Source organism: Rutilus rutilus (genome assembly GCF_951802725.1).
Source record: "Rutilus rutilus genome assembly, chromosome: 9".
In the NCBI taxonomy this organism is placed as follows: Eukaryota; Metazoa; Chordata; class Actinopteri; order Cypriniformes; family Leuciscidae; genus Rutilus; species Rutilus rutilus.
The window spans coordinates 11,580,290-11,593,742 of NC_140223.1; the positions used below are offsets into that span (position 1 = coordinate 11,580,290).

Sequence of the window (13,453 nt, forward strand, 5' to 3'; positions counted from 1 at the left end):
AAATAAAAGATTGATAGGCATAATGCAAAATGTATTGAGACAGTGTAATAAGAGTCCTCCACAAACGGGGTACAAAAACTAGTCAAAGCACAAACACACACACACAATCGGGCCGAGATTTGGGGAAATTACTATTTTGTTTATAAACTATACATGATTTTTATTTACAAAAACATCATTTTAAACGTAACTCCGTAAATTAATCTAATTTATACGGTTTACTTCGAATATTTTACAGTAAAATTTACAGTCATTTTAAAATACAGCATGATATTTACCGTATGCGGTAAGGTATCTTGCATGTTATCAAACACAGTTTTATCGTAGTCATTTTTACACGTTTTAGCCCGCGTAAAAAGCGCTCGCGATCTCGCGCGCACCCCCCTCCCGTGCGCACACATGGTACGAGCCGACTGTGGATGGTGGAAGCCGCTTGTCATTCCTCGGCATTCCCTCCAGCCTCCAGCCTGTGCTCCACTGCTTTCCACTGCAAGCGCTCACGGACTCAGCACTACAGCACACGGACGCTATTCGCCCTCCAGCTCTCCGCAGTCAAACACACGGCTTGTCTTATTCATGCGCACTGCTCTCTCTCTCTCTCGCGCGCGCTCTCTCTCTCTCTATGCGGCGCACTGGACATTTTCCCTCCTATTCATTTTCCAAACGGGAGATCATGATGATGAGACACCGAAATTAAGAGCATAACACCTTCCGGAAAAGCGACCGTAACCTCCAAGCCGCTGGATAGATAGACGCCTTGTTCTTCAGCAATGGTGAGATGCATGTTCTTCAAGAGAGAAAAGTGCGTGTTGTTGCAGAAACAGCTGGAGCGTTTTGGTTTGGGCTGTGCGCGAGGATGCTTGATACTATTACGCACAGCCTCCTCTGTTATTTATTATGGAGCAGCTTGTAAACTTGCAGCATGGAAAGGCAGTGTAAAGTAAAGAGGGCTTGGCTGCACTCTGTTTTCCATGTAAAACCATGCATTATTGCTTAAGGATAAATGATTCATATCTCAGTGTCTTTTAAGCCTCCTTCTATCCTTCTAAATAGAAGTTTGTTCTCGTTAACTAGGGCATTTTGGGCATTTTCCAGCATTTAGACTCAACACCCATCCCATATTAATGGGCCGAGGGTGTACCTGCTTACCGCTGCATGTTTCACTCCTCTATGATCCTTCACTTAAGGGTGTAATATGGATGGATGACTATAGTTTAAGGATGTAGAGAAGATAGTGTTTGACTTTCTAGGGTGGGTTTGTTAGCGTTGTTTTCTGGCAGTGGGATACTGCGTTTCCAGATTGATCCTGTAAAGCAAATGGGCATTTACAGCTCTTGCTTTACCTCCTACTCTCGAACTCCCTCCTATTTGGGCTCTGAGGGTTTGTTGTGAGGGGCATTCATGGCTAATGCTGATGTATTTTATGGAAATAATGGCAAATATTGGCAGAATATGCTTGGACTGACAGTACTACGGCTGTGTTTCTTTGTACTTTTTTTTTTTACTTTAATTCTGCTTGAGGAGGGAGAGAATAAAATGCTTTGAGATGTTAAATCGTATTTTTATTCAGTAGCACACAAGTGCATTCCTCATAACAGCAGGGCTTTTGAAAAATTGATACGGTAGTAGATTGATAGAAGAGATGTTATACAATATACATAAAAGATGCACAAAATATATTTGGGCGCACTTAAAATGGGGTATGGCATTGCATTAGACAAAACATCAAGCCAAATTTATTCTAAAGAAAGATGGCACAAGCACACTTTCAAGACAAATATGTAATAAAAGAAACTGATTTGTTTTTAAATGGTATACTGAAGTATTTGGACACTCTGTGGTTGTCAAACGTTCATAGTTAACGTGAACTAGTAGATAACTGGCTAAAATGACCATTAAAACGCATTTGGTTAAAGTGCAGAATTGCTCAGAAAATTGGTTTGATATTTTGGATCATTTTTAAGTGCATCTTAAGAGGACACATTTTTTGGAGGGCCACTCTGCTTGAAAAAATACCAGCTAAATAAACATTGAATTAGTTTTTAATCATCAGCAGGATATAGTAACACTTACTTAACATTAGTTAATATCATGTAATATCATCTTCTTCTCTACCAACAAAAATGGATCCAAAGCAAAGCTCCATTGGCTCTGCACTTAGTACAGCTGAAGACCTTAAAGGGATAGGCTAGCTCACCCAAACATTTAAATTCTGTCATTAATTACTCACCTCATGTCGTTCCAAACCCGTAAGACTTTCGTTCATCTTCAGAACACAAATCAAATCTGTTTGATTAAATCTGAGAGCTTTCTGTCCCTCCATTGACAGCTACGCAACTACCACTTTCAATGCTTTCGTCAAAACAACATGCATGCGTCATGGTGATTAATATTTTGTAAATGAAGTGGTAAATTATGTTTTTCACTCACGTCACTTAAAACTGAGGTTAAACCACTGGAATACTTTAATGATGTCTTGACTATATTTCTGGGGCTTGAATGGTAGTTGCATAGATTGTCAATTAAAGCCCCGTTCACACCGCCAGCGACACGCAGCGACATGATCCCATTCATTTCAATGGATCGCTGGCGACTTCCGGCGACACGAGCGACAGTGACCGTTGGCGACAGAATGCGAGACACGCGACAAAAGTTCAGAAATGTAAACTTTATGCAAATGAGAAGCAGTTTTCGCGAGCGACAACCAATAGGAAAGAAGACTTTCAGTGGAACTCAGCTCACGTCACCGAGTGCGGTGCAGGCAAGACGGAAGAGTTCGAGGGCGATTTCACTGTTTTATATGATTTGACTATAAACACATACATGAATATAATAAAATGATGCTTGGAAAAGAAACTGTCGACAGTCTCAGTGAGTTTAATTCACACATTTAGTTCGAGTGTTGTAATTTTATGATCCAAGTTTAGCACTGCTACAGTTTCCACTGCATTAGGTTGACTATTAGGGACAAGAAAATTGATTATTTGTCAAATTCGAATGACGGTTTAGTCATTTATGACAGGATGAGTTAATTTGTTGATTGATTGATCGTTAATCTAGTAGGCTAAATGATTAAATCCACTGAACACTGCTGTGGTAAAATAAAAAGACTCTCCCAACAGCATACTGTTTCTTTTGAGGTATATAGTTGTATATCACTTGTGATGGTATTTTCTATAGATATGGCCAGACATGCAGTCTACCAATAACATTAGAGCGACAGCACTACGAACGCCCACAAGCGACTCACAGTACAGAGACTAGCGACTTGTCGCTGGCGGTGTGAATGGGGCTTTAGGGGCAGAAATCTCAGATTTTATTAAAATACCTTTATTTGTGTTCTGAAGATGAACAAAAGTCTTACAGGTTTGGAACAACATGATGGTGAGTAATTAATGACAACATTTTAGTTTTTGGGGGGAACTATCCCTTTAACTATCCCTTAGTTAACATTGAACTAACAATTAACACATTTTTGATTTCACATTAGTTTATTTTCAACGTTTTACTAATAAATTTATTAAACCCAAAAGTTCTGTTAAAATTAGTTAATGCACTATGAGATAACATGAGCAATTAATAATTGTATTTTATTAACTCTCATTAACAAAGATTAATAAAATGCTGTAAAATAAATGTTTGCTAATGCATTAAGGTTTACAAATGAGACCTGATTGTAAAAGTGTTACCTTATAAACCTTATCATAGCTTAAATTTAGTTGTAAGCCTGTGTGTTTTTTTGTGTCTGCTGAGGGTAACAAGCATCGTGGGGTTAAATTTGCGCGACCCCGTGTTCTGTAGTGTGGCGTGAGGTGTTGTGTAGCGGTACTAAATGAGTCTGAAGTTGGTGGGTCCCCATGGGTTTGACCTTTCGAGGACGGCCTTGTATTCTCCCGGTTGTCATGGTCCAAGCTGATGAGGACTCTGGGATGGTCCACACAAGCGAGCGATTTCCATGAAAAGAAAAGCTCGGGCAACTCTCTCTTTGTTCGCCCTTACAAAGAGAACGAAGAAAAACATCAGGCTAATTTCTTCTCTCTTATATCTCGTTCTAATCATTTGTCTTTTTACAGTATGCAATGTGAATTTACTTCTCAAGAGTGATCTTTATGAAAATGAACTTGTATGTGGACTTTTTGACGGAGAACATTACATTATTTGGATATTTTGCTAATGAATTCGCAAAAATGCTAATTTTTCTAACAGTCCAAGCTCTTTCATGTGGGTTTGGTTTGGTTTCATAAACTACTGACTAGTTTGAACTGCGATGAGACGAAACAATGATGGAATCAAACCAATGAATTGCTTGCGCTCCCCAGTGACTCTTCTTTCTGTAGGGATGCTGAGTCTCTCATGTAATAAGGCTTCATAGCTGAGCTATTGTGAAGGAGTGTAGACATCAATGTGAGGTGGACTCACAGTGTGTAAAGTGTTGCTCATTGCACCTTCCTGTTATTAAGGAGCCCCAGAATAGCACTCCTGCCAGGTCTCTTTAAACCTGCAGTGCTAGAAAGATCTGATCACGGTCTTCACAAGACTCTTGTGCAGTGAGGCATTTTCCTTGCTCAACCACTGCTCAGAAATATAATCGAATACACCAATAGTAAGAAGAAAACACGTACTTTTGGGATTGTTCCTGCAAGTCCACGAATCACGATTAGTTAGTTTTCCTTAGTATTAGCATTAGCATTGTTAATGGTTATCTGTAATTGTAATTAAATGCATAGGCAACTAAATAAATAAACCATTTGTAGCCCATTTGTAAAAAAAAAAAACACAATTGTTTTGGCAACCTGCCTAATAAAGCAACATTGGCTCAACCAATGGTGTGAGTTTAGGGGGCGTGGCTATCTTCCCAACCAATGACAGATAAGGAGTGTTCTTGGGGAAAACTGTTTGAAAACCAACCCAATCTCATGAGAAAGCATTATTGTTTTACAAGTTGGCGATTTCGTTTGAATAAGTACGAAAACTGTAGTACGTTTAGAAAAACGTAGCATGAAGGTCCACCCCTAAAGGTCCTTGCACACTGAGTCCGAAATTTCCGCATGCGTTTGTTCATATTCGTGAATATTCGGTGGCTGTGAATTGTCAAAACACCATTCAAAATGCTTGCTACGGATGCGTAAAGCACAGAAAATCGAACCTGATTCGAATTTTTTTATGACGGACGAAAGTTTCGGAGGCAGTGTGCAAGCGTGATTGACATACCGTGAGGTTGTATTTATTTTTTTAACGTGCGAAAATTTCGGATGCGAATTTCTGACTCAGTGTGCAAGGGCCTTTAACCTAACACATCAATGGGGTGTAAGATTGCACGAAAACATATGAATACGATCGTACAAATTCATAAGTATTCCCCAGTAAGTCGCCAAAACTTAAAACTTATGAGTTGCCGTAAGAGTGCGTTGTTGAAGACAAATGGCGTTATTCTGTTAAACAGCCATTGTCCTCTTATATGCGTTAAAATGTTGCATACGCTGAAACAAAATTAGTGTAGGTTTTACTTTGAAACCATTTTCACTTTGTTTTCAATTGCTAGTGAATTTCCCAGATAATTACAAAGATACAGCAAGTAACAAATTGATTTAATGTGAATTTTTGAATTAGAAAGACTGAAATAGTATCTTCTTACTCCAATAATCTTATTTATTTTCTTCGAAAAATACGTTTATGTGTGTAAGCTGTTTGAACTCCAGAAGAGCCTCGACATGAAGCTTTAAAGGGATAAACAGTCCTACCAAGAAGTATCAACATAGACACATTTGCTTTTGACACATCATGGCATTAGTTTTCAGAAGCAGAAAGAAGAGGTCTGACATCAGATTATGTAGAACGTAATCAGAACTGTAATACTCTGCCAGATCCTTATGACAACACAGCATAGTAGTGTTTCCATAAGCTACAGTTAAGTACACTGCTGGGTAGTAAGGAAAATAAGGAAAGAAGTAATCATTGTGGTGCGGGGGGTGGTTATGAATAAACGTATACGCAAAATTGGATCAATGATCTGCATTATGGCGGTGACCTACTATGTGCTCAGTCCATTTGAGATCAATGTGAAAGCTGTGTGACCCTCACTGACTGCTAATGCAATTAGGCCTTTATTGTGTCAGTTTATAGTGCTGTAAATACCACCACCCCCGTTATTCACTGAGATTAAAAGCAATGGCTACACCTAAACCATAAACACCAATTTGTTCTAATGGCCACTTGTCAGTTTGTAAGATTGTTTGTTAAAAAATAAATGCGAGAGTCATTTGTCTCCTAAAGGATTTAAAGCAAAAATTTCCACAAATGAATCAAATGTCTAATTTGTGAATGTGATAGCATGTTACCTTGTCTGTTTGTTTTTGCTCGCAGTCAGTGAGGACAATGCAAAAGAAGCACATAACTCAGCTCAAATACTGCTGTATGAAATGCCTATTTCTTTAAAAATGCAAACTAGATTGTATCAAATTGGGCATATTTCTTTTAATGTACGTAATGTGTGTATATATGGATATTTGACAAAATTCAAAATGTTTATGCTTAGAGATGCAAGAAAAAATGCGAAATCTTTAGAAAAGATGCATAATGTGACGAATGCATTTTTTGCATAATAAATATTTTGTCCAAATATTTAGGCAATTTTCTTTTAATGCGAGTATTTTGCCTGGGTTTTAGTTTACAGAAGTCTAAACTTTTTAATAAATGCGAAATCTTTAAGAAATGCAATTGGGCTTCATTATTTTGATCTATCTGTATGTTTATTTAATGTAGGATAATAATGTATGGATAATTTGACAAAAGTAAAAAATGTATGCTAAGAAATGTGAAATCCTTAAAATGTGTGAAATCTTTACAAATGTGTGTATATATATATATATATATATATATATATATATATATATATATATATAGGAACTATACGGTTATCCGGACCACACCTATTTGGGTAGGGTTAGGTTAAACGTATAGTACATTTACGTGTGGTCCGGATAACCGTATAGTACCTATATCTCTCTCTCTCTCTCTATATATATATATATATATATATATATATATATATATTATTATTTTTTTTTTTTTTTATTATCTGCATTTGTAAAGATTTCGCACATTTCTTGTATTTCTACATATTTCATATTATAAAACAGTTAAGACTTTTGTGAACTGAAAATATACAATACTTGGATTAAAAGAAAATCCATAACTAATGCATAATAAATCTTTTTTTTTTTCTTTTTTTTTTTTACATTAGACATTTAAGGCATCTTTTCATCAGGCATCATTTCTTGCATATATAAAATAGTTTAGAGCTTTGCGAACTAAAATCCATACTAACATTAGAAAAAAAGATGCTATATATATATATATATATATATATATATATATTTAAAATGTATGTTTAGAATATATTCACGTTTTTAAAAAGTCCCCAAAAATTCTATCAATACACTTCAAATACCCCTCAAAAAGATAAAAATGCCTTGAATTTAAATTTAAGCTAAAGTTACTAAGTTTTTTTTTAAATAATTTTTATTTATTTTTTTATTGTGATAATTGCCTGAAATAACACTTCTCCTGAAATCCTGCAAAGACAAACAACCAACAGCTTCCGTGGCATCCGGTAATTAGCGCTAAAAAAGGTCTTACTCGCGACTCTGCAATGTCTCAATCAAAACAATTCATCATTGTTTCTCACCTCTGTTTGTTTAAATGCTTTGACAGGAAGAGAAGATCTTACTGTAAATCAAGCTCATTGTCACGGTCACTTGTTTTGGGAGGAATCCGCTAATTTGCGCATGTTAAAACGACCAGAGCTTTGCTTTGTCCCTCTCAGACGGCGTATAAATCACTGTCATTGGGGACAGTTGGTGCATTAAGCTTTGCTTTACGAACGCAGCCTTCCCGTTCACCTTCTCAACACGAACGCTATTAATGGCGATGATGAGCGTAAAGGGTGCAGGGGGTGTATTTGCTTGCCTGCAGCATTATGTTTAGTCGAACTTGCAGTCTGTCATGCTGTGATTTATTGTACATAAGGCTAACGGCAGCCTGTCGAGATAACTACGTTTTATTGGACTTGAAAGTTGATAGAGGAAAAAAAAAAAATATATATATATATCCATAGCGCTCCTCATTTCCAGAATCAGTGAACGGTGACTGGTCAACTGAGCAGTCGAGATTTGCTGAATGAGGGATTTCTCTCTCTCTTTTTCTCTTTAGTGAAACTTGGTTAATCTTTGGGAAATTCTCATTGAAGGAGACACATTCTTGTTGCGGCAACGCAGCTGTCAGGGATTTGCGGCATTACTTTTTAAAAGTGAAGTGTAGCTGGGTGTTTTTATGAAATGTGACTCTAGCTTTTCTGTGTGTTGGGGGGAAAGAAAAGCTTTTTCTTCACTCCAGTGGGCTTGGACATTGTGTATTCTAAAAGTGGGATCAGGAACAACAGCTGCCACATTTACATTCAAATGACTTTCAAGAGATTCTACTTCGTAGTCTGGGCACCTATTCCCATGCAATTTCACCAGGTATACTCCCTCCAATCTGGGATGCTCACTGCCCAAGCAATTTTATGCCAAGACTGAAAAAATTAAACGGTAATTCCATATTTTGCATAGAAGCAACTATTTAGGAAGGTTGAGATTTTTCCCAGAGAAATGAGAGAGGCAGCGTTGCTTGTAAACCCCTAGGAAAGAAAATCTCAGTTGTTTCTCCTTGACTGCAATGAGATTACATGGGGACTTTTGCTTAAGTCTTTGGATTCTCAGATGTTTCTACTGAGAAAAAGACCATAGTAAGCTCACGTTTCCTCTCGAGATATTAATAAATTGTCACTGTCAGGCTGAAACCTTGAAAAAAGAAAACGGAAAGAACACAATTTTTTTTAAATAATTAAACACTGTGTTGTCAAAGTTGATATTGGGGCTTTATGGTCAGACACTTGGATCGGTCATTTTATTATGCGCACAAATCAAGCTCAGATAGAGTTATGAGATTTTTGACCAGCGAATTTCAGACATACATGATTTTTCTGACAATAAGAACGGCCGCATCTGAGACAGTAAGTGCATTGCATTATGATTTCATCAACTTACAGGTTATAAAGTTTACTGTAGCTATGTAGATGTTCAGTTTTTCTCTCATTTAGCCAAAATCTCATTTTATTAAAAGATGAAGTGCTACACACAGGCTATTTATGACAGTACTGGCTATGACTCAACGACAAATGCTAGACTAAGACACACTTCTCCACTCTTCAAATACATAAAACATTAGCCTTTATATTTCATGTTTCTTGAGTAAAGAAAATGCTGTACTTATTCAAGCAACCAGTTCTTAATTTTAACTACCCTTGCATTGCAAACAAGCAGAGATGCTCCAAAATGCTCCTAAGTTTTTCATTAATCCAATGGAGTTACGAGGTTTAGTCACAAGCTCTTTTTAATACTTTTCATTGGTTAAATAATTGCAAAAACCACAGACAGATGTAAAGAGTGACCAATAGTAACGATTTATGAAAAAAATGACGAAATATGGAGATTGTAGGTTTCTATGGAAGCTTGTTTCTGCCACAGAATAAAAAAAATGTAAAAGATAATTGCGAGTTTTTATCTCACAATTGCGAGTTTACATCTCTCAATTCTGACTTTATTTCTCAGAATTGCGTGTTAAGTCAGAATTGTGTGATATGAAGTTGCAATTGCGTGTTATAAAGTCAGAATTACGAGACATAAACTCGCAATTCTGACTTTTTTTTCAACCAATTCTGACTTTATAACACGCAATTGCGAGTTTATATCTCAAAATTCTGACATCTTTTCTCAGAATTGTGAGATATAAACTCACAATTGCGAGTTATAAAGTCCAATTCTAAGGAAAAAAAATAATTGTTTATATCTCACAATTCTGACTTTATAACACAATTGCGACTTCATATCATGCAATTCTGACTTTATAACTCACAATTACAACTTTATATCACGCGGTTCTGTGTAAGAAAGTCAGAATTGAGAGATAAAAAGCCGCAAAAAACGTGGCCCTTGATACAATGTAAGTCGCTTTGTAAAAAAAGCATCTGCCAAATGCATAAATGTAAATATTTTGTTGCTACCTTATCTGTATTTATTATCATTAATTGATGCTCGGTTTCCCTATGTTTACCTGTTGATTTCACTTATTTTCTACACTTAGATTACCTTTGACTTGATCTAACGCTCACTTAAAATGAATCTTGAAAAAACTTGACAGTTTAATAACACTTTTAAATGTAATCTATAGCGAATCTCAAAATAAATATAATTTTTTTTTATGCAGGACATTATGATGTGGTGATGCCTAAATTCACTTATAGCATAAAAAAGATCGTTTTTGTTATATTGGCCATTTATGTTCATTGGCGAGAACAATGAACTAATTATTAGCTTATTGTTGTTGGTTTTTTCATACCAGAAGTTCAATATTGGGGCACTTTTTCATACTCCAAAGGAATTGTCTGTGATAAAAAGGTGCATAGATGAAACCTAACTGAAAAACACAGTGAAATCTCGTGAGATTTGAAAGAGAAACCTCTGAGCAATACAGTCTACCTCTGGGAAGTTATTTCTTACCCTTAGAAAAGTCCCACAAATGCAGATCACCCACGGCATCGTAAGTTGAAAGCTGACGTCGATTTGAAAAATAGCAATTGAAATGGTAAAACAAATGATGGGTTTGCTTCGGTTGACATGCGAACGCAACATCTGCTTTGAACGCTGGGTAATTAATCAATTACTGGCTATTTGCCATCAGCAGCAGTACTGTGCCAGAGTGAGGTCAGACTTGAGGTTTCTTCATTTATCCTTGTATACTGTGGCATTGTCTGTTTTGTTTGAGCAATGCTAATGCACCTCATGGCCTGTAAATGACCTTATTACTCATCTCGGGAAAGAAAAAGATTCACATGGATGTTTAATACCAAATGTTTTTCTTTGTTGGCCAATTGGTTGAATAGTTAGGTGATGAATGAATCTTCGCACCGTTGTGTTTTGATGACAGTCAACACTCGGCTTTTCGACCCCAGGACCTTTTGTGTTGGAGACTAAAACTTCTGCCTCCCACAATCCTGCGGGGTCGCCCCCTTCTGCCTTGACTCACCTTTGTGGTGATGTTTAGATACAGGTTTTACATTCTCACAGAAAATCCTCCTTGTCCATATGTGGGTGGATGCCAGAACATCACTGCGGTTGAATATTGCTAGTTGGTTTCTAAGAAAGGACAAGTCCTCCCAATGTCTGTGTGATTTTTAGCACAAATCTAATGTCAATGACTGGATCCGTTATTTATTTGCATAAATACATAATGCATTTTATACAATGCCTTGACAGCTCAACTATGGTGGGCATTTTTTAAACTTGTGAATTAAAATTAATTCTGGGGGGGTGGTTACATAAAGTGAATATCAGGGTGAAGAAAAAGATTTGTTAATTTTTTTTTTTTTAAAGATTTAATTCTTAAACAAAACTATTAATAGTTCATTTTCTTAAGCTGACAGGAAAAATCTATTTTTTCAGGAACAATACAAAGATTACATTTTTTAGGAACTTGGCACACATGTTTTAAACTGGATGTATAAGATTTTTTTTTACTTTTCTTACAAAATCATATAGAGTTAATGGTGCAAAGACCAAATATTGGTTCATAATATATATATACCATATGGTTCATATATTTTTCTGATCTATACATTTTTCAGAAATGCATAAAAATGCAATTCATATATATATATAATGGTTTGGCAAGTCTGAGTATATATATATATATATATATATATATATATATTTTTTTTTTTACAATTTCTGAAATACAATATTTTTATTTAATTTTTTCGGTAGACATGAAGCAAAATCAGGGTGATTATACTGTATTGATATCATAATGAGGACTTTTTAGTTCATATTTTTATTTTCAGAAGAAATACAAGGATTACATTTCTAAAAACTTGGCACATGTGTTTTAAACTAGATTCTGAAAAGATGTTTTACTCTTCCAAAGATGATTTTTAGTACTAACAGAGCCAGTGTTACATGGCATAATGACATGATGTTAATTATTATTTTTTTTGTCCAGATCTATTAATTTTGGGAAATTCTTAAAAATGCACATGTACAAAGAAAGGCATTCTAACTTAACTATGAGTATTTCTGAATAAAAATACATTTTGATACTTTTAGGGGGGTGTAAAGTAAAAATCAGGGTGATACAACTGTCTTGATAAAGAAAAAATAGAAACAATTAAGATTATATTTCTAAGAACATGGCATGTGTGTTTTAAACTAGATCTTTTTCCCTTTTCTTCGTTTTGAACACTCTTGTTTGTCATTGACCCATGTGCCAAAGTTTAATGCTTAAGGTCAGGAGGTTGTTCAGTCCCTGACCCTAAATATGATCAAAAGTGATTCTTGCCTTAGCAGACACCACTAATGAACATCTTTGTATGATATTGATTTATTTTCTCCTCCCTGAAAGGCCTGCCTAATGTTGCCTCTCAATAGTGGCTTTTCCCTTGTTCTTGCTGGAGGATCTCATTGTTCATACCAGGCAGAATCTGCTCTTGAAGCGGTCTTTGGAGAGGGGGCTTCGTGTGAAAGGAGGAGGCCTTAATATGTGCACTTGAGCCTCTTTCCAGAGAGGATGGAGGTTCATGTTACCTCTCTTGTGCTGAGAGAAACAGTGCGTCCATTGTGTGCCGCATTTTACCCTACACATGTAGCAATTTCTGTGATGATTCACATAAGTCACTGGAAGCTAATCGCAATCTCCTTGAACGAGTCTTAGATTTCAGCTTTTGTCGCCGGAGCTTAATTCACTGTCACAAACTTGAATGTACGTTCCACTCAGGTGTCTGGAAAAACACCTACTATACGGCCCCGTCTGTCTGAAGTATGTCGGCCGTAGATCTTACAAGGTGTTTTTTAGCAAGTGAGTATTATGTGTGCTTGCCAATTATTTAAGCTTATTTCCAGGACTTATTGAGGAAATTGGAGCCATTATAAGATCATTGAGGCTTTACAGGCTTAGGACTCATATATAAAAGCCTGTCTCTGAATGTAGACCCCTTTAATGACAATGGAAAGAGATTTATAATGTTACATTTAGAGAACAGATGCTAAATTATGGAGGTACTGCAACAACAACAACAACAACAACAAAAAGATCCTCAATTTTAGAGCCATTAGTCGGAGATGTGGTGCATCAGTTGAGATGTGGTGCTCATGTGGACTAATTCCTAGAAAACTTCTTAAAATGTTTTTTAAATAACCTCCTAAAGCTAGGATAACCTTCAAATTGTCTTAAACCCTCAAGATGTTGTTAGATAATACTACTAATAAGGGCCTGAGCACCGATGGTGTGAGGACCCTATTGGAATTGCTCCGTTTATACTAACTACATTTCAGTAGTTGAAGCATGTTAATGAAAATGACAA

General features: G+C 36.3%; 1 protein-coding gene across 1 annotated transcript in view; it reads left to right on the forward strand.

The window, feature by feature from the left end:
- Positions 1 to 483: 483 nt before the first annotated feature.
- tenm4 (teneurin transmembrane protein 4) overlaps positions 484 to 13,453 on the forward strand; it is a 232,444-nt gene continuing 219,474 nt past the window's right edge. The window contains exon 1 of the mRNA XM_084419906.1: positions 484 to 773. The gene's annotated coding sequence lies outside the window, so the exon portion shown is untranslated. The remainder of the gene's footprint in view (positions 774 to 13,453) is intronic.